The sequence below is a fragment of the Bubalus kerabau genome, chromosome 5 (genome assembly GCF_029407905.1).
Source record: "Bubalus kerabau isolate K-KA32 ecotype Philippines breed swamp buffalo chromosome 5, PCC_UOA_SB_1v2, whole genome shotgun sequence".
In the NCBI taxonomy this organism is placed as follows: domain Eukaryota; kingdom Metazoa; phylum Chordata; class Mammalia; order Artiodactyla; family Bovidae; genus Bubalus; species Bubalus kerabau.
Window position 1 is genome coordinate 129,710,715 of NC_073628.1, and position 23,089 is coordinate 129,733,803.

A 23,089-nucleotide genomic window follows, 5' to 3' on the forward strand; every position below is an offset into this window, starting at 1 on the left:
GAAGGAGATTGATGTAAGAAGAGAGACAGAATTTCTTAGCTATGAAAGAAATTAACAAATCGAATAAAAGGACACAAACAGCATGGTTCTGGCCGAATGGAATGCTGGGGGCTCGTGTCAGGAAGGGTGGTGAGCTGACGGACCAGTCTAGAAGCCAGATTGCTGAGTCCCTGGGAGCGTGGCCTCAATGTCTAAGGCCTAAGGATTTCCCAAGGGATACTGTTAAAATGCAGAATCTGTATTACTAGGTGAGGGTGCGGCCTGAGATTCAGAAATCCTAACACACGATCAAGTGATGCCAGTACCACTGGTCCGTGGGCCACTCATTGAGCCCCCAGGGCATGAGGATCTAACTTTAGGGTCCATGCATGTGTGAGTTCAAGATCTGTAGATAACATGGGTTATCTTCCCTGGTGGCTCAGGCGGTAAAGCGTCTGCCTACAATGCGGGAGACCCGGGTTCAATCCCTGGGTTGGGAAGATCTCCTGGAGAAGGAAATGGCAAGCCACTCCAGTATTCTTGCCTGGAAAATCCCATGGATGGAGGACCCTTGTAGGCTACAGTCCATGGGGTTGCAAAGAGTCAGACACAACTGAGCGACTTCACACATGGGTTATCTACATCCATTTTGGAGTCCAAATCATCCATCAGTACTCATGACGGGTGATGTTGTGGGGGATTTTAGGAAGAATGCAGACTCAGGAAAGGAGCTACAAAGAACTGGCAAAAACAGAGTAGGCTCCCTAGTGCAGGGGTCCCCCAACCGGTACCAGTCCATGGCCTAATAGGAACTGGGCAGTGGGGGAGCAAAGCTTCATCTGTATTGCAGCTGCTCCCCATTGCTCGCATTATTGCACCCCCTGTGAGATCAGTGGCAGCGTCAGATTCCATAGGAGCTGGAACGCTACCGTGAACTCCACATGTGAGGGACCTGGGTTGTGCACTCCTTATGAGAATCTAATGCCTGATGATCTGATTCTGCATTATGGTGACCTGCTTGATTATTTCATTATATATCACAACATAACAACACAAATAAAGTGCATAATAAATGCAATGTGTTTGAACCATCCCCCTAGCCCAGCTCCATGGAAAAACTGTCCATGAAACCTGCCCCTGGTGCCAGAGTGGAGACTGCAGCCCCAGTAGACATGCTGGGATTATCTGCCAAAAAGCTGGACAAGGGATCTTGGCCCCAGATTCCCAGGCAGAAGGGTGTCTTGGCAAGACTGGCCACACACGACCTAAGCCGGGGAAGCAAGAGGACTGCAGGGCTAACCCCAGTAGGGTGTAGGGGCTACAAGCGCTGGACCAGGGAAACTGGACTGGAAATGGCTCTATCACTCTGAGATTTTTTTTCTTGTCTGTGAAAAATTATCTCATGGGCTTGTTGGAAGCATTAAATAAGACAGCACATATGTTTTAGATCTAGACCTTAGAAACAGACCCTGAGATGATAATTTGTGTGAAAGCACTTTATTATGCAGTGCCCCAGGCAAAACCAGTAGGGGAATGGGGAAACGGGACCTAGGAAAGGCAGGCAGTCAAGTGAGGCTGTGATATTAAGCAGAGTTCCACTAGAGTAACTGTAGCTCAGTCCCACAGGGGAGCACTGCAGAGAGAGTAAGTTACAAACATAGATTTTGCCCCAAATGGGACCAGGGTCGCTGGGTTATTTATAGCCTCAAGCCCATTTGTCATTAAGGGCTGTCCCCCCAGAGATGTAAATTCTCAAGCACTTCTGATTCTCTGTACACAAAATTAAAGGAGGTTCAGGAGCCCTAGGGCAGCCCTTTGATGGTAATTCAGGGACTGATTTTGCCAATGGAAACGTACTCAAAATTGTTTGCACAAAATTGATAAATGGCAAAGGAATCCAAGGGGATACAGGAAGCACTTTACGTTACCTGCTAAATCATGAAGAGCTTAGCATGGTTTCTCTCAATCCTGACTTATCAGTAAAATCTCTCTTTATTATCTACAGTGTATAAGTAAATATTATCTGGAAAGACAAAGAAAGAAAAGGGGGAAATGAGGCATCCGTCCATGGCACACCAGACAGTGGGACCAGAGCAGACTTTGCAAATGCAACATGGCATTAGGGACCCTGGAGTCCAGTTAGTGAGGGACGTAAATGGTCAGAAAATATTAAGACCCACCTATTGATGTTGATCAATAAGCAACCTTATGAATGGAATTTATGACTCAGATTCATGACTTAGATAAGCTTTTGTGCCTACCTGTGCTACCAGATGAGACAAGACAGTCTGGGAGTGAATTCTCTGAAGCCTGGTCCCTTCCTCACTCAGAAAGAACTGCCTGCCTCACGCTCCATCCTCCCTCTGTGTTATTTACGTGCTCCCCACCACCCCGCGTTATTTATGCGCTCCCACAAAATGGCTGTCTGGGGAGGCCTTACAAATAGCTGTGAAAAGAAGAGAAGGGAAAAGCAAAGGAGAAAAGGAAAGATATAAGCATCTGAATGCAGAGTTCCAAAGAATAGCAAGAAGAGATAAGAAAGCCTTCCTCAGTGATCTATGCAAAGAAATAGAGGAAAACAACAGAATGGAAAGACTACAGATCTCTTCAAGAAAATTAGAGATACCAAGGGAACATTTCATGCAAAGATGGGCTCTATAAAGGACAGAAGTGGTATGGACCTAACAGAAGCAGAAGATATTAAGAAGAGGTGGCAAGAATCCACAGAAGAACTGTACAAAAAAGATCTTCACGACCAAGATAATCACGATGGCTCACCTAGAGCCAGACATCCTGGAATGTGAAGTCAAGTGGGCCTTGGAAAGCATCACTACGAACAAAGCTAGTGGAGGTGATGGAATTCCAGTTGAGCTATTTCAAATCCTGAAGGATGATGCCATGAAAGTGCTGCACTCAATATGCCAGCAAATTTGGAAAACTCAGCAGTGGCCACAGGACTGGAAAAGGTCAGTTTTCATTCCAATCCAAAAGAAGGCAATGCCAAAGAATGCTCAGACTACCGCACAATTGCACTCATCTCACACGCTAGTAAAGTAATGATCAAAATTCTCCAAGCCAGGCTTCAGCAATATGTGAACCGTGAACTTCCAGATGTTCAAGCTGGTTTTAGACAAGGCAGAGGAACCAGAGATCAAATTGCCAACATCCACTGGATCATCGAAAAAGAAAGAGAGTTCCAGAAAAACATTTATGCTTTATTGACTATGCCAAAGCTTTTGACTGTGTGGATCACAATAAATTGTGGAAAATTCTTCAAGAGATGGGAATACCAGACCACTTGATCTGCCTCTTGAGAAACCTGTATGCAGGTCAGGAAGCAACAGTTAGAACTGGACATGGAACAATAGACTGGTTCCAAATAGGAAAAGGAGTACATCAAGGCTGCATATTGTCACCCTGATTATTTAACTTCTATGCAGAGTACATCATGAGAAACACTGGCCTGGAAGAAGCACAAGCTGGAATCAAGATTGCCAGGAGAAATATCAATTACTTCAGATATGCAGATGACTCCACCCTTATGGCAGAAAGTGAAGAGGAACTCAAAAGCCTCTTGATGAAAGTGAAAGAGGAGAGTGAAAAAGTTGGGTTAAAGCTCAAAATTCAGAAAATGAAGATCATGGCATCTGGTCCCATCACTTCATGGGGAGTAGATGGGGAAACAGTGGAAACAGTGTCAGATTTTATTTTTGGAGGCTCCAAAATCACTGCAGATGGTGACTGCAGCCAGGAAATTAAAAGACACTTACTCCTTGGAAGGAAAGTTATGACCAACCTAGATAGCATATTGAAAAGCAGAGACATTATTTTGCCAACAAAGGTCCGTCTAGTCAAGGCTATGGTTTTTCCAGTAGTCACGTATGGATGTGAGAGTTGGACTGTGAAGAAGGCTGAGCACTGAAGAATTGATGCTTTTGAACTGTGGTGTTGGAGAAGACTCTTGAGAGTCCCTTGGACTGCAAGGAGATCCAACCAGTCCATTCTAAAGGAGATCAGTCCTGGGTGTTCTTTGGAAAAATGATGCTAAAGCTGAAACTCCAGTACTTTGGCCACCTCATGCGAAGAGTTGACTCATTGGAAAAGACTGTGATGCTGGAAGGGATTGGGGGCAGGAGGAGAAGGGGACGACAGAGGATGAGATGGCTGGATGGCATCATCGACTCGATGCACGTGAGTTTGGGTGAACTCCAGCAGTTGGTGATGGATGGGGAGGCCTGGGGTGCTGCAATTCATGGGGTCGCAAAGAGTCAGACATGACTGAACAACTGAACTGAACTGAACTGAATGTAAGACGAACACTCCATCAATTCTAAGCCACATTCTCCATAGTCATACATCCCCAATGTTAAGTATTTTCCTGCCTCACTAAAACGGTGTTACAGATAGTGTATCTTTGTTTCCTGTGTCTATATTTTGCAGATATATATGGTGCTCACCAGACTAGCTTCTTGTAGCTGCCTGTGTTGCATTTTTCTCCTAACTGTGATTGATTAGCTTGTGTGTGTGTGTGTGTGTGTGTGTGTGTCCCTCTCTCTTTCCATCTTCCTCCCTCTCTCTGCTCTCCCTCTTATTTTCTGTGTATTGAAAACGAGCTGAAGTCCCTTCGTACTCTGATTTTGAAGATTACAGCTTTTTGGATGTCAGGGTTTAAGGGGTTACATGAGAGGCAAAAAATGTACTCAGGCAGGATGTTTGATGCTACTAATTACTCACCAAGATATGGATAAGACCATTTTTGTAAACCATGAATTGGCTCATTTGAAATTCCTCTGTTTTTGTCTTAGAAGAGAGAAAAGGGAAGAAAGAAGAAAGTCAAAGGATGAAAGAACAAAAGAAGCTCCCCATAGAAAGACAGAATCTTCTGCCGGCACATTTAAGAAACTAAATGGTGCCAAGTGCCAAGCAGATCCTGGGGCCCTGCTTACTGCCTAGTGAATAACACAGGGGGGGAGGGAGCATGTAAATAACACAGGGGGGAGGGGCGCATAAATAACACAGAGCAGAGAGTTCAATTCAGTTCAGTTCAGTCACTCAGTCCTGTCTGACTCTTTGGGACCCCATGAATTGCAGCATGCCAGGCCTCCCCATCCATCACCAACTCCCGGAGTTCACCAAACTTACATCCATCGAGTCGGTGATGCCATCCAGCCATCTCATCCTCTGCTGTCCCCTTCTCCTCCTGCCCCCAATCCTTCCCAGGATCAGAGTCTTTTCCAATGAGTCAACTCTTTGTATGAAGTGGCCAAAGTACTGGAGTTTCAGCTTTAGCATCATTCCTTCCAAAGAAATCCCAGGGCTGATCTCCTTCAGAATGGACTGGTTGGATCTCCTTGCAGTCCAAGGGACTCTCAAGAGTCTTCTCCAACACCACAGTTCAAAAGCATCAATTCTTCGGGACATCAATTTCCCTGATGTTGGAAAAGATTTAGGGCAGGAGAAGGGGATGATAGAGGATGAGATGGTGGGATGGCATCACCGACTCAATGGACATGAGTTTGAGTAAACTCCAGGAGGTGGTGATGGACAGGGAGGCCTGGTGTGCTGCAGTCCATGGGGTCGCAAAGAGTCGGACACGACTGAGCGGCTGAACTGAACTGAACTGAACTGCCTCTGTCATCACATGGTGCTCTCCCTGTGTATCTCTGTGTCTCTGTTTTCTCTTCTTATACAGACACAAGTCATCGGATGAGGGTCCACCCCAATCCAGTACAACTTCATTTAATTTAACTTACTACATCTGCAAAGACCCTATTGTCTTAAGTCAAATCTGAGGTTCTGGGTAGACATGAATTTGGGAATGGGGAGGAGGGGTGTGAAGAGAGACATTATTCAACCCAGTAGAGCTGAACCCCAAAACTACTCATGCTCTGCAGAACATGGTACTAGACCAAGGGCACAAGTTTGTGCTCTGGTTTGGGGAACAAAGCTGAAGTCAAGTTATAACCATAAGATACAGCATAACTGTGTTTCCAGAACTGATGGTGGAAGCCATGAAATGGTGACTCCAGTTCCATATTTAAGAAATAACCCAAAATTCAGTTCATATGTTTAGTTTGAGCCAGGGTTGACCTCCCACTGAAGAATGCTATTTAAATTAGTATACCTCTCCTACCTCTTCAAGATTCAGGTACAACCCAGGTAGAGTATCAGCTCTTCCCCTTGCCATCCATCCTTTCTTCATAAGGATCATCAGATATTTGAGTAGGACTGGAAACCCTGATGCTTTACTTCCACATTAGCCTTGGATGGATTTTATTGGATTATTTTGTAAATAACAGGACACCTCTGAGGCTGTGAGAAAGTTCACATCTGGGGAGAGAAATAAATAAAGACTTTCAGAGTCTGTCAAGGAAAGAAATTTGAGACTTTCCTGCTGAACAGCTCTGACAAGGTTAATGGTGTCAGTACCACCAAATAAAGTCGAGAACAATCAGGAGGAAGGATGGATATATTAGCCAAGGGTAGACATGTTGAGATGAGCAGTAGGCTTGAGGTTATGGGGAGAAACAGATACAACCTCCATGAGCAAGGACTCGGAGAGACTGAACTCAGATTGTTAGGACAAATCCAACGACTCAACTGGTAAAGTCCCTTTGCCAAGCTACAGCCAGTAAAGCCAGGGGTCATAGGAGACACTCAAGAGTCCCTGAGGGGCAGGCCACTTCTCAGGCAAGGATAAACAGGGCATCAGTAAGGAGGAGAATGCCTGGGGAATCATCCAATAGAGTTGCCTTTGCCCACTAGATTTTCTGGTTAACCCACACACATCTGAACGCCCACTGCTGTTCAACATCACTGTTCAGTGATTCTTCTCTTGTGATTTAATTACTCTAGCAAGCTGAGTAGGGTAATATTAGAAGAAAAGAATGTAAACATAAAGGGTGATGAGACAAGAAAGAAAAATGATGTACTTTTAAGATATTATCACTAACTTGTGGCTGGATCATATTACAAGTAAGAAAAAAAAAAAGACTTCATTTTGTTATTGTCAATTCACTCCCTTACATTTGGATCTCTCTTTCTCAACGGTTTTAATCTGACGTCTTCTGAAAGTTTACAGCCCAGTTAGGAATAGTTACAGTGGAATGATGGGACCTAGTACAGTTCATATAACACATAGATTTATGTCATTTGTTCCCTTCAAGAGTCAGTAAGATTAAGAATTACTGTTAATTCATCTCATGGAGGGAAAAACTTGCGACAACTGGAAATAAGTTGAGCCAGGACTAGTATCTGGGACTCCTGACTCGAATTTCAGGGCTATTTCTACACACCACCCTTCACCACAGGGCAAGGGAAGAACCTTGAATGAGAACTTCTACTTTTGAAGTGGGTGAACCGGCAGTGATTCTTCTTCACTGTCTCAAGGCAGAGTCCGAATACTCCCTGGAAGTGCCGACTGGCAGCTCTGCAGCGGGGACTGATGGCAAAGTTGTCGGGATGAAGAGAGCTTGAACTCCAACCCTGCTTGCCAAGACACCAGGGCCACAAAGTCAGGAATGGCTCTGCTGCCTTCATCACTTAATTAGCTGAGCGCCACACTCCTTTTGCAGTCGTCTCCAAGACGCTTGCAATTGTGTAGCTTTCTTGGATTTTCATTCCATGAAAGGCTCTTTCATACCAGCTCCTTCAGTCCCTGGGGAACTGAATACGAAGGGAAGAAAGAAGTGTAATGGAGATTTTACGAACAGGCCTCTGCACCGTCTTCCCCTGTGGTCTCCAGTTTCTATTGCTTTCTCCCCTGGTGAGGTGCCTGGGTAGCTACCTGGATGGAACATATGATTTTTTTTTAAATCTCATCATTACTCACTGAGGTATAGAAACCACACTCTGGCACTTTCCTGCCTCACTCATTTAAAATGCCCTTTGCTACCTATACTTTTATTTAAGTGAAAGAAAAAAAGAAGAGGGAACAAACTTAGTAGATGAAGAAACAAAAGAGCGTCCCTTGGGTTGGAGAACGACGTTGCCAAACCGTCGACGACTCCCAGGCACTGACAAAGTGCAGACACAAAGCAGCGCCTCGCATCCCGTCGCGGAGGAACAAACAGGAGCCGCGAAAGCTGTAAAGAAAAAAAAAAGCTTCCCGTTTCAGAGAAGCGCAGTTCTCCTTTCAAGGGTGTTGAGAACTGGCTTCGGCTGCCTCCCAAGCTCTAGGAAGAAAAGCATGAAATGGCTGTCAGAGATAAAGCGCCCATAAAATTTTGCTAAACTGGAATGGCAGGAACTGCATCTTTTTCGCTTTTCCTTCAAAGCCTTGGACGCAAAAAACTCCATCAGGGCTGGGATTCTGCGCAGGATAACAAGAGACTGTATTTGATCCAGGCTACCACGGATTGTGCCGACTTCCTCAACTTTTTCAGCAGGGCCAGGGCTGTTCCTCCAAGACTGCACGGAACCGTGGATGACACCACCCCCAGCTCCCAGCTCTCAGGTGGAAGTCCCCCCCACACCCCACCAAGCTGACTCCCCACTTTTCTGACTAACACTCCCGTCTGCAACTCCTCTCTCACTCATTCTGGCTGCCTGGAAACACAAAAGCACTCAGTGGTACTCTAAGCCCTCACTTCAAATACCAATCATGATTCTTCTCAAAGATTCTAGACACTCGGGCGGTCTTCTGACACAGATGGGACGTAGTAGAAAGGCAATTGAGAGGAAGGAAGAGAATTGAAACTTAGTGTGGAAACCAACCTCCGCCCTCCCCACCAGGCAACCCACCCAGTTTTTGTTGTTTCGGGAGAAAACAGACTCGCTCCTTCAATTGTATCCTTCTCGACTTGCCAGTGTGTCGTTTCTCCCTCTTTCCACACCTTCCTCCTTCAGCCCTCATACTCCAGGAGTAATACGTGGCATTAATATCTGCTGACAGTAGAATCTATTCTGGGATCAAAAAAAAAAAAAAAAAAAAGGAGGGGGGGTGTTCCAAGTGGACACGGCAACAACTTAGCAAGGGTTCAAAATTAAGGACATTGAAGACATTGATGGCTTTCTTTTTAAGGATCTGAGAGACTGTGCCTCTCATTTTGGCCTTTATCCTGGGAGAGAGAGGGAAGAACGTAAAGGGAGTCATCTCCATACAATGGGCCATTGGGAATAACCGATCTGTCTCAAAGTTCATGAATAAGACATTGTGTAGAATCTTTGTGGTATGAATTGTACAGAGACTGTGGACAGAAGAGATAGGCAACTTTCCACTTGATTCCCCTCTGCCAATTTTGCCTTAATCTCCAAGATCCCTGGGGGGCAGCTTCCATCGCATCTACTTGAATCTATTAAAAAAGAGTTGGTCCAGGAGAAGAGGACTGTGAAGATCAAACATCCTTGACTTTGGTGAACTCATAAAATTCTTAAAAATTTCTTTTCCTTGATACTAATTTTAAGTAACCTAAACTAATTTCCGGAGAAGGAAATGGCAACCCACTCCAGTGTTCTTGCCTGGAGAATCCCAGGGACGGGGAAGCCTGGTGGGCTGCCATCTATGGGGTCGCACAGAGTTGGACACAACTGAAGTTACTTAGCAGTAGCAGCAGCAAACTAATTTCCCCTTCAAAACTTTTGATCAGGACTTCAGGTTGCAAAATCCAGTTGTTAACCAAGGGGGTAAAGTAGGGAAAAAAGGGGAAAGTGGCCATTTAAGAAAACGTGGGCAGAGGAAGAGAGAGAAATGGAAATGTCATACCCGATGACCAATAAATATCTTTGATAAACAGCTGGATTGGAAGTAAAATTCAGGTGCTGCCTCAAAGATTGTGTTACTAAACTCCTTGAATAACCATGAGCGGCTCTATCTCAGACATACACCACTTCTCTGTGAGCTGTGTCTTCCACAGGATGCTGTAATCTGGCCCCCTCTCTCATTTCACATCTGACATGAAGCTGAGTATCTCCACAGCAACTGGAAGTTACATACAGTCCTGCATCTGCTTCATCTTGCAAAAGCCTGATGAGCCCAAGACTAAGTAGCCGGTTCAGGCTAGTCACGGCACCAGCACTCTGAATATGTTTTATTCATGTTCTCAGGATCCAGGACTTCAGGTTATCATCTATGGGACTGAGTTTGTTACACTGTTTCCAGATGATAGACCATTTCCCTCTGTTGCTTTTCTATGTAACCAGTGTCAGAGAGGGGACAGAAACAGTGCCTGTTACTTTATCATTGTTTTTGTGTGGTTGCCAAGTCATGTCTGACTCCTTTGTGACGCTATGGGCTATATAGCCCACCAGCTCCTCTGTCCATGGGATTTCCCAGGCAAAGACACTGGAGTGGGTTGTCATTTCCTTCTCCAGGGGATCTTCTGGATCCAGGGATCAAACTCACATCTCCTGCATTGGCGGGTGGATTCTTCATCACTGAGCCACATGCATACGTGCTCAGTCGCTTCAGTCGTGTCCGACTCTGTGCAACCCTATGGACAGCAGCCCTCCAGGCTCCTCTGTCCACAGGATTCTCCAGACAAGAATACTGGAGTGGGTTGCCATTTCTTTCTCCCAAGGGGAGCCCAAATCAACTATACTTCAATTTTAAAAATTCACTGTCAAAGATATGCAAAATCAACCAAATTTTGATTTTGCATATGTATGCAAGTACATATGTATGCAAGTACATATGTTTGCAAGTATGAAAGTATGACCTTTCCCCAATGTGATGGTATTTGGGGGTGGTGCCTGAAGGAAGTGGTTAGGCCATGAAGGTGGAGCCCTCATGAATGGGACTGCTGCCTCAGATAAAGAGACCCCAGAGAGTTCATTCACCCCTCTGCTGTGTGAGGACCCAGCAAGAAGACAGCCACCTGTGGACTAAGCAGACTCTCACCAGTCACTGAATGTGCTGGCCGTGATCTTGAACTTTCCAGCCTCCTGAGTTACAAGGAATACATTTCTGTCACTTATAAACATCCAGTATATAGTAGCTTTCTTATAGCCCTGAAAGATTAAGACAGAGCAGATTAATATTTCTGAGCACCCCATATGCACCAAATACTATATAAATATTCAACTGACCAGTGAAACAGGAATGACTGTAGAAATGGAAACTGAATTTCTGGAATCAAATTATTTTCCCTGATTCCAAAGCTTAAAAAGTTCATGTTTGGAGTCTGACTATTCTTGTGTCAATATCCGAATGCTTTCCAAAATGCTGCGACCTCTTCCCCAAGAGAGTTCTCAACTGTGGTTGAAAGCCTGTGTCAAGTGTGTCTTACCATCTAAAACCAAAAAGTGCTTCCTTGTGTCTGGTCTAAATCCTTCCTGTTACACTGTGAATACCTCCCGTTTCTTATTCTCCTCTGATTTATCTCTAATGCATCTTTACAAATTAAGTGACATCTCAACCTTTTGGGGAAATATCATCTAATTCCTTTGGGACCATTGCTTCTATCTTTGCAAAGTTATAGGAATTGATTAAGGTTGCATTGGGGTTAGAACACTGATGTGTATGGGTAAGATTTAAAAGGGGAGTGATTCTGCTTCATTGCTAAGAGTAAGATGCTCCCTAGGTGAAAATATCTTTTCGTAAATTCAAGTACAATGATCTTATATTATCCATACCCCACACTGTAATCCACTCCTGTCTCCCAGGGGCTCCCCATTACATATTGAATCTTTGGGGGGTTTTCTTTAAAGCCTTTCATTACCAAACAGGGGAGCAAATGTGTAAAAAGGAAATTGGCAGGCATCCCAGAGTGATCTGAGGGGCTGGGAATCAGAATGCTAAACTACCATTCAAAATGTAAGTAATTAAAATTAATTAAAAATCATTAGGCAAACCTTCACTTTTGCAATTTCAAGGTGCAACCCAACTCACCGAGCTCATCAAGGATGTGCATGCTGTCAAAACTATGTGAAGGATTTCCATAACCTGAGCATGGACTGAGGGACTGAGCTAGAGGAAGCTGGATCAAGGTATCACAGTGAGTCAAAAACTTAATTTAAAAAACAAGTAGAAAAAAAAGAACACGTCGATGAGATGGATGCAGGACTCACTCTTTGATCATCAATCAACTTCTTCTTTTCTGTTACTCTTCATGGCTCAGGATTCCCAAAGAGCTCTGCTATTTCAGCCTCATGGAAAGCCTCAGATCTCACTCCAGGTTGCTTATGGTCCGATTTGGAAGGGTGAGATAGAGAAGAAGCCAAGAATAGCACAAATGAAACAAAGTAGGAACACGTATCCTTCACTGATCCAACCACATTTTAGACTACCTACCATAGAGGTTAGCATTATGCTCAGTCCAGTTCAGCTCGGTCATATCCGACTCTTTGCGACCCCATGGACTGCAGCACGCCAGGCCACCCTGTCCATCACCAACTCCCAGAGTTTGTTCAAACTCATGTCCATTGAGTCGGTGATGCCATCCAACCATCTCATCCTCTGTCATCCCCTTCTCCTCCTACCTTCAATCTTTCCCAGCATCAAGGTCTATTCCAATGGGTCAGTTCTTCTCATCAGGTGGCCAAAGTATTGGAGCTTTAGCTTCAGCATTAGTCCTTCCAATGAATATTCAGGACTGATTTCCTTTAGGATGGACTGGTTGGATCTCCTTGCTGTCCAAGGGACTCTCAAGAGTCTTCTCCAACACCACAGTTCAAAAGCATCCGTTGTTCAGTGCTCAGCTTTCTTTATGGTCCAACTCTCACATCCATACGTAATTACTGGAAAAACCGTACTTTGACTATATGGACCTTTGTTAGTAAAGTAATGTCTCTGCTTTTTAATATGTATCTAGGTTTGTCCTAGCTTTTCTTCCTAGGAGCAAGCATCTTTTAATTTCATGACTGTAGTCAGCATCTGTAGTGATTTTGGAGCCCAAGAAAATAAAGTCGCTCACTGTTTCTATTGTTTCCCAATCGATTTGCCATGAAGTGATAGGAATGGATGACATGATCTTAGGTTTTCAAATGTTGCATTTTAAGCCAGTTTTTTCACTCTCGTCTTTCACTTTCATCAAGAGGCTCTTTAATTTCTCTTTGCTTTCTGCCATAAGGGTGGTGTCATCTGCATATCTGAGGTTATTGACATTTCTCCCTGAAATCTTGATTGCAGTTTATGATTCATCCAGTTTGGCATTTCACGTAATAAACTCTGCATATAAGTTAAATAAGCAGGATGACAATATACAGCCTTGAGGTACTCCTTTCCCAATTTGGAACCAGTCCACTGTTCCATGTCTGGTTCTAACTGTTGCTTCTTGATCTACATACAGATTTCTCAGGAGGCAGATAAGGTGGTCTAGCATTCCCATTTCTTTAAGAATTTTCCACAATTTGTTGTGTTCCCCATAGTCAAAGGTTTAACGTAGTCAATGAAGCAGAAATAAATGTTTTTCCGGAACTCTCTTGCTTTTTCTATGATCCAACAGATGTTGGCAATTTGATCTCTGGTTCCTCTGCCTTTTCTAAATCCAGCTTGAACATCTGGAAGTTCTGGGTTCGTGTACTGTTGAAGCCTCACTTGGACAAATTTGAGCATCACTTTGCTAGTGTGTGAAGGAGGCCTGGCGTGCTGCGATTCATGGGGTCACAAAGAGTCAGACACGACTGAGCGACTAAACTGAACTGAACTGAGATGAGTCCAACTGTGCGGTAGTTTGAACAGTCTTTGGCATTGCCTTTCTTTGGGATTGGAATGAAAACTGACTTTTTCCAGTCCTGTGGTCATTGGTGAGCTTTCCAAATTTGCTGGCATACTGAGTATAGCACTTTAGCAGCAGCATCTTTCAGGATTCAAAATAGCTCAACTGGAATTCTATCACCTCAACTAGCTTTGTTCATAGTGATGCTTCCTAAGGCCCACTTGACTTCGTACTACAAGGTGTCTGGCTCTAGGTGAGTGATCATACCATCATGTTATCTGGGTCATGAAGATCTTTTTTGTACAGTTCTTCTGTGTATTCTTGCCACCTCTTCTTAATATATTCTGCTTCTGTTAGGTCCATAGCATTTCTGTCCTTTATTGGGTCCATTCTTTGCATGAAATGTTCCCTTGGTATCTCTAATTTTCTGGAAGAGTCTTTCCCATTCTATTGTTTTCCTCTATTTCTTTGCATTAATCACTGAGGAAGGCTTTCTTATCTCTCCTTGATATTCTTTGGAACTCTGTATTCAGATGGATATATCTTTCCTTTCCTCCTTTGCCTTTCTCTTCTCTTCTTTCCTCAGCTATTTGTAAGGAGCCCTCAGACAACCATTTTGCATTTTTGCATTTCTTCTTCTTGGAGATGGTTTTGATCACTGCCTCCTGTACAATGTCACGAACCTCTGTTCATAGTTCTTTAGGCACTCTATCTATCAGATCTAATCCCTTGAATCTCACTTCCACTGTATAATAGTAAGGGATTTGATTTAGTGGTTTGTGATCTAGTGGAATGGTCTAGAGGTTTTCCCTACTTTCTTCAATTTAATTCTGAATTTTGCAATAAGGAGTTCACAGTCAGCTTCTGGTCTTGTTTTTGCTGACCGTATAGAGCTTCTCCATCTCAGGCTGCAAAGAATATAATCAATCTGATTTCAGTATTGACCATCTGGGGATGTCCATGTGTAGAGTCTTCTCTTGTGTTGTTGAAAGAGGGAGTTTGCTATGACCAGTGCATTCTCTTGACAAAACTCTGTTAGCCTTTTCCCTGCTTCATTTTGTAGTTCAAGGCCAACTTGCTTGTTACTCCAGGTGTCTCTTGATTTCCTACTTTTGCATTCCAGTCCCCTGTGATGAAAAAGGGGTTGTTTTTTGGTGTTAGTTCTAGAAAGTCTTGTAGGTCTTCATAGAACTGTTCATTTTCAGCTTCTTAGGCATTAGTGGTTGGGACATAGACTTGGATTACTGTGATATTGAATGGTTTACCTTGGAAATGAACAGATATCATCCTGTTGCTTTTGAGATTGCACTCAAGTACTGCATTTCAAACTCATTTGTTGACTATGAGGGCTAGTCCATTTCTTCTAAGAGAGTCTTGCTTGCAGGAGTAGGTATAATGGTCCTCTGAATTAAATTCACCCATTTCAGTCCATGTTAGTTCACTGATTCCTAAAATGTTGATGTTCACTCTTGCCATCTCCTGTTTGACCACTTCCACTTTGCCTTGATTCATGGACCTAACATTCCAGGTTCCTATGCAATATTGCTCTTTATAGCATCGGACTTTACTTCCATCACCAGTCACATCCACAGCTGGATGCTGTTTTTGCTTTGGCTCTGTCTCTTCACTCTTTCTGGAGTTATTTCTCCACTCTTCTCTAGTAGCATATTGGGCACCTACTGACCTGGGGAGTTCATCTTTCAGTGTCCTGTCTTTTTGCCTTTTCATACCATACAGGGGGTTTTCAAGGAAAGAATACTGAGTGGTTTGCCATTCCCTTCTCCAGTGGACCACATTTTGTAGAACTCTCCACCATGACCCATCCGTTTTTGGTGGTCCTACACTGCATGACTCATAGTTTCATTGAGTTAGACAAGGCTGTGATCCATGTGATCAGTTTGGTTAGTTTTCTGTAATTGTGATCTGATCTGTGGTTTCCATTCTGTCTGCCCTCTAATGGAGAAGGATAAGAGGCTTGTGGAAGCTTCCTGATGGGAGGGATTTGTGGGGGAATCTGGGTCTTGCTCTGATGGGCAGGGCCATGCTCAGTAAATCTTTAATCCAATTTTCTGTTGATGGGTGGGGCTGTGTTCCCTCCCTGTGTTTTGGCTTGAGGCCAAACAATGGTAACAGTGGCAGTAATGGGGACCTCCCACCAAAGGACTTATGCCAGAACTCATGTATTCAGTGTCTCTGACCCCACGGCAGGCCTCTGTTGACCCACACCTCCACCGAGGCCTCCCCGGACAGTCACAGGCAAGTCTGGCTTAGTCTGTTGTAGGGTCACTGCTTCTTTTTCCTGGGTCCTTGTGTGCAAAAGGTTTTGTTTGTGCCCTCCATGAAATTGTTTCCAAAGTCCCGGGGAAGTTCTGTAATCAAATCCCACTGGCCTTCAAAGTCAAATTCCCTGGGGGTTCTCAGTCCCTTTTCCAGATCCCCAGGTTGGGAAATATGTTGTGGGGTCTAGAACTTTTGCAGCAGTGCAAGAACCTCTTTGATTTAATTGTTCTCCAGTTTGTGGGTTGTCTGCCCAGTGGCTCTATGGAGGCGCCTCACAAGACCCGCCTCCCAGGTCTGCTGCAGCCAGAGCCCCAGTCCCTGGGCTCTTGTGCTAGGGCATGTGGTGATAGAGTCCTTTCCTTCAATGCCAGTTACAGTAGGACTAGTTGAGGAATGAGGTGTGTTATACTCATGGAGGGCTCCCCAGGTGGCGCTAGTGGTAAAGAGCCTACCTGCCAATGCAGGTGACCTGAGAGACATGAGTTCAATCCCTGGATCAGGAAGATCCTCTGGAGGAGGGCATGGCAACCCACTCCAGTATTCCTGCCTGAGAAATCCCATGGACAGAGGAGCCTGGTGGGTTACCAATTCACTTCATTGTACAGCAGAAATGAACACAACATTGTAAAGTAACTATATCCCCCTCCCAAATAAAATGCCATTAAAAAAAAAAAAAAAGAATGAGCACAATGCATTTCTGGGGCAGGTTGACAGGAGGAAAGAAGCACATTAGAGATCAATGAAAAGATTGCTCCTGGCAACCCTATGATAAATGAGATGAGATAAGGATCAAATTAAGGAAAACCTTCATAACCAGGAAATACTTTCCTGTAATTGCTTCTTAGATGATTGGGATTCAACATCGTAGAACTTTTTTTAGGCAAAAAATGGCCTGAAGATGTCACAACCTCCATTTCAGAAACACAGCAAGTGAGAACATTAATTATGTACTTGATGCTACCTTCATGTTCAAGGGTCATCATATTTATTACGCTGAGAACAGACGTCCAGATGAGGATGTTTATGCAGACTCGAAAAATATGAAGGATTGGAAATCAGGATATAGTCCAAATTGAAGGAGTCGAGGGAATTTATTCTGGAGAATAAAGGGTTGAGAAATGGAAACAATGGCTACTTTTGAAAACTTGAAGAACCATGTTTTAAGTAAACAAATAGTTCTTATATGTTATTTTTTTCTTTCTTCAGGAAATTCCAACAAAAATCTAACAGAAATTGAGCAGGAAAAAAGAGAGAGTGATGCTCAGATTGAAGCAGGAATGTTTGACCTCTCTGACCTGTCACAGACATCTGTGAGGGGCTCCCCAGACACTCTAGAACTGAAGAGAACAGTTTGGAAAACATCCCCTGGAGGCAAGAGCTAAGGTTAACCAGAGTGAAGCTGAAATCAGAGGTTAGAATTTGACTCAGCATCGAAAAGCATTCTCCTGTAATTAAAGCTGACCTACCAGGACTTGGGATACTCTGTGATGTAGCACTCGCTCTATCTTTGAAGAGATCAAATAGTAGTTAGAAGACCACTGTCAGGAATGCAGCAAAAGTATTTCTTGTCCTGAGGAAGCAAAAAGATGACATTACCTCAAGTTCCTTTTCAGCTTTCAATTTCTATGAGTTGTTGGCATGCTGAACATGTCAAGTTATATTCTGAAGTAGTTGGAGGCCCAAGAATTGAACTCAAGCCTTGGTCTCCAGCCCTTGGAAATTTTGAGCACAGGAGTGAGTTAGGCATCAGGAGAAACTTGAATCTAGGGTTCTGCCCCAAAGCAAAAGAATAGATAGATGGAGAAACAGTGGCAGACTTTATTTTTCTGGGCTCCAAAATCACTGCAGATGGTGACTGCAGCCATGAAATTAAAAGATGCTTGCTCCTTGGAAGAGAAGCTATGACCAACCTAGATAGCATATTAAAAAGCAGAGACATTACTTTGTCAACAAAGGTCCATCTAGTCAAAGCTATGGCTTTTCCAGTAGTCATGTATGGATGTGAGAATTGGACCATAAAGAAAGCTGAGTGCAGAAAAATTGATGCGTTTGAACTGTGGTGGTGGAGAAGACTCTTGAGAGTCCCTTGAACTGCAAGGAGATCCAACCAGTACATCCGAAAGGAAATCAGTCCTGAGTATTCATTGAAAAGACTGATGCTGAAGTCGAAACTACAATACTTTGGCCACCTGATGAGAAGAACTGACTCATTTGAAAAGATCCTGATGCTGGGAAAGATTGAAGGCAGGGGGAGAAGGGGATGACAGAGGATGATATAGTTCGATGGCATCACCGACTCAATGAACCTGAGTTTGAGTAAGCTCCAGAAGTTGGTGATGGACAGGGAGGCCTGTTGTGCTGCAGTCCATGGGGTCACAAAGAGTCAGACATGACCGAGCAACTCAACTGAACTGAAAAGAACAAATGAAATGCTGCACATCCCACTCTGTGCTGTGATGGGAAGACCTCACTGTCAGCAGAGTCTTCCTACCAGGACCCCAGGAGGAAGATGATGCCAGTGGTCCTCCGCTCTATGTGAGGAGAAGGCCCAGAAGATTTGATGCAAATATCGTAGACATATTTAGAGTTTATCTTTCCATGTTCTGTTTTCACCATGCCTTTTGTCATCTCTCCTCCTCCTGCTAGGGAATTCAACTTATTTTAACATGAATGATTTTCACATGGTGAATTTTATCCATCTTATGCTCCTCCCCTTCTTCCCCCCAAAAAGAGAAATGTATTTAAGTCCTACATCCTCACAACTCAAAATGCTGCTTTATTTGGAAATAGAGAAATTGCAGATGTAATTATTTAAGATGAGGCCATATTGGAGTAGGATAGGCCCTAACCCATCTCAACTGGTGTTTTTGCAGACAGAGACATGGAAAGAATACCATGTGAATTGGACTGATGTATCTGTAAGTCAGTAATCATCAAACATTACAGGTAATACCAGAAGCTAGGAAGGGGCACGGAAGGATTTTCCTCCAAGTTTCTGAGGGAATATGATCCTTCTGACACCTTGATTTCAGACTTTAAGCCGCTAGAATTGAGAGACAATACCTTTCAGTTGTTTCTAAGCTCCTTAGTTTGTGGCGCTTTATTATCGTTGGCCCTAGGCAATGTAACACAGTGAGTATCCCCTTATTGGCCTTGGTTACTTAGAAACAGATCTGTCTTTTTCCCTTTGAGGCCATATCAGAGGGCCCACGATGGGCAGAAAGTTGGCAGGTGGCTTTCTCTGCCTTGCCTCTCACCTCCTGTGTTATAGAAAGATCACTCTCTCACATCTTGAGAATGCTGGCAGGCAGGAGAGCAGAATGAGCGTCAGGGAGCATGAACACTGTCTTGAAGTGGGTCTTGACTTGATTGGCCTAGCTGCCTCATCACTTTGGAATTTAATCCAGCGCTTTGCAAAATGGAGATGATACTCTTGTCATATTTTCTTGCCTCCTTGTAGTCACTTCTTCTGGATAATTTCAGGGCATGAAAGATAACAAAACCTTTGAGCTGCTCTGATGGGAGTATAAGGAATACAACACAGGTAGCACTGGGCTGTCACAGGAGAGCAGGGCCACTCAGGGAGGGCCAGAGACCAGAGTCGGAGCAGCAGGGCAGGCCTGGGCACAGGTGAGGTCCAAACCGGGAGTGTCATGCATGTGCTCAGTCATGTCTGACTCTTTGTGACACCATGGACTGTAGCCCACCAGGCTCCTCTGTCCATGGGATTCTCCAGGCAAGAATATTGGAATGGGTTGCTGTTTCCTCTTCCAGGGGATCTTCCCGACTCAGGGATCAAACCCAGGTCTCCTGCGCCTGCTGCATTGCAGGAGCATTCTTTACCACTGAGCCACTGGGGAAGCCCCAGAATCAGGAGAGCAGTCAGTAAAACAGAAAGGGCACACAGCTGCCCTGAAACCAGAGGAGGAAACCGAGTTCAGACTTTAATAATGTGAAGTCAGCCAAGAGGAAGCAGATAAGGTGTGGAATCCAGAGCAGTAGTCGAGGTGGGCAGACAGCTGGCAGGGATGTGGACAACAGCAAAGACAGACTACACCAACAGAAACAACGAGGTTTAAGTGGAGAAATTAGAGCCGAGCAGAGGGCAGGTCGGCACCTGGGGTTCTGTAAGAGCAAACTGGGTTTAATAACTGATCCTAGACAGAACTGTTTGCCTTCTGTTGACGTTTTAAGAAGCCTTTTGGGTCTGCACCTATGAAAACCAGCATATCGTGCAAATTTTACTTATAAGAGATAGTAATTAAAACCTTGCATTCAGCAGGAACACAGTAAAGATAATTTCTGCAGTTATATCGAATCTTCAAGGTAAGACCAGTTCTGTGGGTGCTGTGGGTGGCACGTGCTTTCCGCACCAGGGCTGGCCTCTCCAGCTTCCCCTCTATTGAACCCTGTCACGTATCTTAGAACGATAAACACAAACTGCTTTCATAACTTGAAAAAAATACAAAGTCCTCTGCAGTTTGAAAATAGACTGAAATTCACTGTCTTCCTATGTTATTTCCCTATTAGAGCTTTGACCTACTCATTCCTGTTCTGCGGGTTTCAGGGTTTTCAATCTATAAAATAGAGGCATTGTAGTAAGCACCGGTCAGACAGGGCCTGAGGTCAGCACATCTCAGAAGAAGTCCATGCCTGCCATAAGCCACTCCTGTGTGTGGCTGGTACAGATGAGAAAAGGGCTGAATAAGCCAAGAATTCAGTAGGAAGCAACAGGCAGGCCAGTGAGGAGGGTAGCATTGTACTGTCTTTCACTTGGGATGTTTTTCATTTCATCAAAAGAGGCAACGAACGACTTTCAGGAATGGAGACAGAGCAGTTGAATGTATCCCGCCCCAGGACTCCTCCTTGGGGGAGGGCACTTCTTTCCTCTGTAGCTCACGCATCAACATTTTGGAAGGAGCAATATAGTTTTCTCTTTGTTACTAAAAACTGAAGAAATTCGAACCCATATTGTTGTTTTCGCAGCCACGCCTGCAATCCAGCTGTGTAGTATGAGCACCTATGTTTATGAGAAACTACTTGCTGAGCGCCACTGTATGCTGAACGTCCTTCTGTGTTAGCTCAGACAAGCATCCTAAGCATCCTTTGCTATGGACGTTAACGTCTCCTCTTCATTAGAAGAGGAGTCTAAGCCTCCGTTTGGTTAAGTCACACATACCCAAGGCCATATGCTTAAAAACAGCACAACTGAGGCTGGAAACCAGGGCAGTCATGATTTAAAAAAAGAATTTCTAATGGAATTTGAGCCTAGTTATGAATGAACCGCGAAGTGCTTTTGGACAGAAAGAATTTCCTGTTGAGAAACAAGTCCGTGAGGTAAAAAGAAGGAAAAAAAGAAAAGAGAGCCAACGTGCATTGTGCATCCCCTCTGTGGGGGACTCCAGACGTACCTTTCATTCCCATGACAAACCAGGCTTGTCTGGCCCTCAGCGTGGGCACTTCCTTTGCTGCTGTTCACTGACTCTCAGCAAGAACGAAGCGCCCACTTGTCTTATTTTGACTTCCACCTTTTTATCCCCCTCTCCCTCTGACATGCCCAACTGACTTCCCAGAAAGTTGGCTCTAACAGTTACAGCAGCGAATAATTTGATGTAACATTTATGGTTCGCTTTCTAAGTACCAGTCTCTGTGTTGAACTCTTTATGTGCATTTTCTCTTACAACCTTCAAAAAAAGATGAAGAAGATGGTATTATTATCCCCACCTCATGGATGAGAATATTGCCACCATATTTTCTTCCTCTATTTTATTCCCATTCTGTCTGTAAATATTTCCCCCATGGAGTCAGGAATCATGACCTGGGAAGGAACACAGGTCCTCCTAGAAGTAAAACTGAACCCAGACACAATCCCCCTTTCCCTCAACTTATCTTCCAATGCAAAGATGCTTCCGTTTGTCTACAATTGTCTTGCTTATTGTTGGTTTATAGAAGCCTCAGAGTCAGCGCATAGATGAGGACACCGAGGTTATTTAGGTTCTCCTAGCGCAGCAGATGCTGAGCGATATAAGGCCTGCCTGGGTGCAGTGGGTGTCACATCCGGGTCTTTATTAAGGTGCTGAGAGAGCAGCTCCTTCCCCCTGCTCTGCCAGGCCACCCAGCGGGGTCTGCGTTTGAAAGGAGATCCTGACAGGTCTACCAAAGAAGATGAAAGAGGCAGCAGGGGAAGGGACAATGGATGGGTTAATGTGCAGAAATAAACTTTACAGCCCGGGGCAAGGCCGCGGTAAACCTCCTCCACGCTGCACCACACAGGCTGTGATGGCAGCGACATGCCTTGGATGGTGCATTTACTTGGGATTCTCAAGGGAACTGTGGCTTGCAGCTCTGCTTGTTCTCCCTGCCAGGTAAGGGGCCTCCCTTCCTGAGCTCTGCAGAAACTATAAACTTTGGGACCAGGAGGCAATGCCTGCCGTTATCAGGGGGAGCCTCAGAGGACTGTAGTGGCCTGAGCAAGTCTGTGGGGTTGGAACTTGAGCTCCTAGAGGATGTTGCCTACAGATAAGGCCAAGTGACACATTTGAACACATTTCAAAAACTTTAAAAGGTCATCTCATCCATGCCACTGCCTCTTCTTTAGACCAATTCAAAACCATTTCAGACTGAAAACTCCTGTTTTCAAAAACTACGAAGTGTAAAATTACATATGTGGACTTATTTGAACAAGTTAGATGACCAAAAATAAGCTGTCCTAGGTCTAAACTTAATCACTCACACTTTAGGAACATGGGCTATTTCCTCTTGTTCTACCTTCTGGAAGAGATGAAGGATATTTCAGTGACATCTTGAATCATTTAGAGGAACTGAGGATTCAATTTCATATAATAAATATTTGCTGAGTTCCCGTGTACCTAATTCTGAAATGGGGTGGGAGGGTCACAGAGGTGACAAGGCTGGTTTCTTCCAACAGAAGTTCTCAGTCTGGAGAAGGAGGAAGAGTCTCGCATCACTAATTGCATGGTATATGACATAGTAGGGCCACAGGAAGCCACTGATTTTACCTGGAACCAGGTCATTCTATGGTGGAGGTAAGAATAGCGTGGAGACCACTCGGCTCCCATCAGAGCCAAACAGGGTGGAAAAAGAAGTCCAAGGGCACTGGGCACAGGAGTTGGCCAAGAGAAGGGAGCTATCAGGAGAGGTCCCGGCTGGCTGTGGCTATAGACACGGACTCCTGCCTCGGTCTTGGCGCTGAGTTCTCTCTGGACATCAGAGCC